Below are 5,895 nucleotides of genomic sequence, written 5' to 3'. Positions count from 1 at the left end.
AGGGTTAAAGATATCTAAACCATCCAATGAATATTCGCAAGGGTTATACTTAGCCAAATTGCAAAGATCTTTATATGGTTTGAAGCAATCTGGATGAATGTGGTATAATCGTCTTACTGAGTATCTGGCCAAAAGTGGATTCAAGAATGATGATATCTGTCCATGTGTTTTCATAAAGAAATCTGCATCTGAATTCATTATAATTGCTGTGTACGTTGATGATTTAAATATTATTAGGACTCCTAAAGAGAATCCAACAATTATAAAAACTCTAAAAGAAGAGTTTGAGATGAAAGATCTTGGAAGGACTAAATTTTGTCTCAGTCTGCAGATCCAGCATATAAAAAATTGGATCTTTATTCATCAAACAACATACACAGAGAATATCTTGAAAAGATTTTATATGGATAAGTCACATCCCTTGAGTACCCCAATGATCGTAAGATCTTTAGATGTGAAAAATGATCAATTCCGTCCTAAAGAAGAAAATGAAGATATCCTTGGTCCTGAAGTACCATATCTTAGTGCCATTGGAGCGCTAATGTATCGTGCTGTGAATTTACTAGCAAGATATAGTTCCTCTTCAACCAGAAGACATTGGAGTGGAATCAAACAAATCTTTCGATATCTTCATGGAACGGTTGATATGGGATTGTTTTATCCCTATGGGTCCAAGTCACAACTAGTTGGCTATGCAGATGCTGGATACTTGTCTGATCCACATAAAGGGAGATCTCAAACAGGATACTTGTTCACATATGGTGGTACAGCTATATTATGGAGGTCCACGAAACAGACGATAGCAGTAACCTCCTCTAATCATGCTGAAATACTAGCAATACATGAAGCAAGTCGCGAGTGTTTTTGGCTCAGGAGTTTGATCCAATATATTCTGTCATCATGTGGACTGATTGATCATAAGATAGCTCCAACTGTCCTATTTGAAGATAATACAGCATGTATTGCGCAACTTAAAGGTGAATACATCAAGGGTGATAGAACAAAATATATTTCTCCCAAATTCTTCTTCACTCATGATCTTCAAAATCAAGGGACAATTGATATCCAACAATCTGCTCAAGTGACAATCTGACAGATTTATTCACAAAGTCACTCCCAAAATCCTCCTTTGAAAAATTGGTATATCAGATTGTGATGCGCCGATTTCGAGATATTAAATGATGTTGATAAGAGAGGGAGATTGTACTCTTTTTCCTTGGTCAGGTTTTTCCCATTGGATTTTTCTTGACAAGGTTTTTAATGAGGCAATTCCCATCACAAAGGATTTTATACTCTTTTTCCTTCACTAAAGTTTTTTTCCATTGGATCTTTCTTTAGTAAGATTTTAATGAGGCATAATCCTAAATGGTCATCCAATGGGGAGTGTTATGATAAAGATGTGGATGACCACATATGTTTTGAGTAGACTAACCTTCTCAAGAGAAATTACATTTAATAAGGTTTGACAAAGTAACTTATGTATGTATATAAATAGAGGCAAAGACGAAACACACAGCAATAAAAATAAAAAGCAATTTTTTCTCTCTTTATATTAAACTTTTCTCCTCTCTCTTTCATACGCTTCTAATATATAATAGTAGTAAATATATAAATTTCTTCTATTATTATATTAAGATAATTATATTGGTAAATAACAAAATTAGAGTCTTCTACTTATACTTATTTACTTTATATTTATTATATTTTCATTAATTATTTATTTTACAACAGATATCACATTTTTCATATTACTTTTAATAAGAATGCAAAAACTGAATCGATTATCCAACCAATAAAATAACCGGTTCAATAATTTAATGGTTCAACTAAAATCAAACGGAAGTTGAGCGGGTTCAATTCAATATACAATAAAATTATTAAAAATACAATATACAATTTTAAAACTGACCGTATTTTATCATTAAAAATAAAAATTTATTAACTTCTAAGTTAAGCAAACCCTCAGAATTCAAAATAGAAGAGTCAGAGATTCCAAAAACAAACAAAACTAAGCAATGAATCCAAACTCAGCAATCACACCACCAACAACTCCAACACAGAACACAACAAACGAAAAATAGCAACTCACCCCAACCCAAAACACAACAAACAGAAAAAAAACAATAAAATAACAAAATAAGCAAAACATAAATTAAAGCAAACATAGATTTCAGCAGTGATTACTCATAATCATAAATATTATTCAGTTATTCCAGGTTCCAGAATCATTTAAAAACAGAAACTCAAAATCATAAAAATTAACAAAAGAAAGAAAAAAAAAAACTAAAAATGCAGCGCTACCGACACTGACGGAGTAACCAAACTGATGGCAACGGAGACATGAAACAGGCGGCGAGGAAGGAACAAAACTCAACGTCCGGCGAAGGAGGAACGGCGAGACAGAGACGATGATCGAGCAAACTGACCAACGTGGTGGAAATCAAACTGACCACGCTTCGATAAGCAAGTTAGAGAAGACGTCCACGAGCTTCGATTTGCAAGTCCAGAGGTGACGACATCGAGGAGAAGATGATCGATGGCCAAGAGCTTCTCGAGCTGACCCTCAATCTGTCACTACCGGCAGCGACGGCACCCTCTGGCGAGGAGAAGAGTTCGGCGACGGCGGGGGTGGACGCTGTCTGCTGCTGGTGCTGGCTGAGAGAGGTTTTCGGCGACGGAGTCAGAGAGTGAGAGAGAAAGGGGTGGCGGTGGGGTTTTGTGGGTTATATATATACTAGCGGCCTTTTTAGCAGTTTTTTTCTATTATTTTTAAAAAAATTAATTTTTATATTTTATTTTAAAATTTATAAATTTGATGAAATAATTTAAAAAATAATAAATATAAAAATTTTATAAATTATTTAATTTTTAGAAGGTTTAAAATTTATAAATTTAAATTAAATAAGATATTAAAAAAATATATGTAATAAAATCAAAATAAATATTTATAAAGTTAAAAATTAATTATTTATANACCGTGTTTAATTTGACAAAGGATGATTGATTTTTCTTCTTTGTGACATCTTGAGCACTCATTTATAATGGAAGAAATTTAGAAGCTTTTAACGTATTGGGATACGAATTTTTTATTTTTAATATTGGAGTGGTAACAATGTTTTTTTAAAATGTGGATTATTGGGATGTTATACTCAAATGTGGAATCGTTTAACTAAAGAAGCAGAAATTGGACTGTCCGATTTATTAGAGATACAAAAATCGAACCGTCAAATTTCTAGAGGTACACAAATCGAACCATTCGATTTGTAGAGGTACAAAAATTGGATCGTCCGATTTGTAAGAGGTACAGAAATCGGAGCGTTCGATTTGTATTAAAAAAATTAAAAAAATTTGAAATACAGAAATCAGACCTCCAATTTATTTACTTTTCACAATTTTAAAAAACACAAAAAATTACAATATTAAGATATATCATTACTTCTACCTTTCGTAACAAAAGAAAATTAGCCATATTGGGATACCCACTAAGTAAGAACTTCCAATTTTTAACTTCAAAGTGGAATTCCTCAATCTCATGTTGCACGGCAGATTGGTTTCTTTCTCATCGCATGAGATGAGAGTATGTTTCAATTGGTCCATGAAAAAAGTCATAAGCTATTCTATATCCTAAAGTCGTATCATATTGTTTCTTACTATTCATTGTCCATATTCACACATCTTTTTTGCCTGCGACGGGGAAATAGTAATTATTCTGTGCGCGGCCTCATATAGGAACTCCTCCTCCTTCATTCTAGTACCTATCTTCATGCAACAAATGGCAAACTCAAAATATACCAAACTTTAATACGGAATCCGATCCAATTCGATCCGCAAATGTGCGGATCGGATCGAATCGGATCCAAACTTAAAAACTGCAGATATTAAATCCAATCTGATCCAATAATTTTAATGTGAATCCGATCCGCATTCACCCCTAAACCAAGCGTAGTGATAAACTTTTTACCCTTCTTTACTACTTTTCTCCCATCCAAAATTTTCTTCTAAGCCCATGAAGGATTAGTACCAATTTCTACTTGCATAACATTCCCATATTTAAAATATTTGCACTTGAAAACGTGGTTAAATAAGGAATGACCTGCAATATGTCAACAATGTTTTTCAAGAAGAGCTAGATTCATAGTTTTTATTTTCTTTTGTCATACAATCACACACACTCATACTCACATACATACTCTAACATACTCTACTTAAGAGTTCTCAATCTACTGTCTCCATTAAGACTCGAACCTGGAGATGTAGTTTATGAAGCTTACATATTTGCCATTAACCTCAGACCATAGATTCATAGTTTTTAGATTTTTAATACCAAGACCACCTTGTATTTTTTTCTACTCATTTTGTCTCCTACTTGTCTCAGCTGATCCAGATCATTTTTCTTTCATTTTTTGTTTAACCACACCAAAATTGCATCATTAGTTGATGAAGTTCAGCAAAGAGAATTTGGAAACTTAAAACATAGCCTCACCAATAACTTTAATACGGACTTATCTACTATATAAAGAGTGTAATTTTCACTTTCAAAACTAAAGTTTTTTTCTGACCTTGATGAAATTAAAAATCATTTTCTTTGACCTTTTATTCGAAGGAAGGCCAATGTATTTGTCCTAGACGCCAACATGTTGGATATTTAGTTCAACAACCAACTAATTTTATATATGTTATGGAGTATTAGAACTAAAAAACAATTGATTTGTTGAGATTAATTTTTTGGTCATTCATAGACTCATAATCTAATAAAACAACCAACAGATTGATACAATTCTGTTGGAAAGCCTTGCCAAAAAGTATAGAATGAATAACAAAGAAGAGATGGCTAATAGTTGGACACTAATAGTTGATATGAAAACCTTGAATCAATTTGTTCAGCTCTGTCTTAACAGATACCCTTATCTGATTTGCATAACCAAATGGTTGTTCTTTTACCATGACAGAAAATAATATAATTGTTACAAGTTTTTTAACTAAACCAATCCATCTCTAAAGGCCAGTTTATCCATAGTACACCACAAACATTGTAACTAAACTTTACTCATATTTAGCTTAATAAACCATCATAAGCTTTACTCATATTTAGCTTAATTACCATATCATATGAACTTCCATTCTACAATATAGATATGAGTCTCTAGGAAATACAATGCTTAAGTAGCTTCTAGATCAATTGCAATTCTTCTGGTTATGCAGGAGATTGAAATCAACTGCATTATATATATATATATACATACGAGTCCATCAAGTTCAGATATGCCTTTCTCATTGTAACTAACTGCAGCTATGCCTCGTACCTTAACTATGGTGGATCCAAATCTATCATTTAAAAGATAAATAGCTAAATGAAAAGCAATAGGTCATGATTTCTGCAATCGAGGTAAAAAAGGTTGAAAAATGAGAGTTGAATGCGATCTTGAGCTCAAATGAAATTCAGAAGACTTAACCGACAAGCTGTGATCCAAATGCATGTTTGGTCCTTTGATTTTAGAGCTTCCCACATCATAAATCCATAGTGCACCATTGTTTTGGCTGTACCCTCATGTTGGGTTGTTCTGGTGTTCACATTTGTTGAATTGATGTTTATGAATGACTAAGGAAATACTACAACTTTGTACTTTGTACGGGAAGAATTTTGTCAAAAAAATTTTTGGCAAGAAAACAAACCAAGCATGTAATTTCTAAAAAAACATAGCATGAGGCTAACACACAAGAATGTTGATGTCAAAAGCTCCTCTTTATTGTAACAAAAACTCAAGTTGGCGGTTGCCAGGTTCTTGGCCTAAAAGTTGCACCAGATTCTGTTGACTCTGAGGACCTAAACAATATATTAACAAGGAGCAAATAAGAAAGTTCAGAAATTATATATCATAAGCCAAAAGCTTGGGA

The sequence above is a fragment of the Arachis duranensis genome, chromosome 8, assembly GCF_000817695.3.
Source record: "Arachis duranensis cultivar V14167 chromosome 8, aradu.V14167.gnm2.J7QH, whole genome shotgun sequence".
NCBI classification, from domain to species: Eukaryota; Viridiplantae; Streptophyta; class Magnoliopsida; order Fabales; family Fabaceae; genus Arachis; species Arachis duranensis.
The sequence above is the reverse complement of the archived record's forward strand: the minus strand, read 5'-3'. Positions refer to the sequence as shown.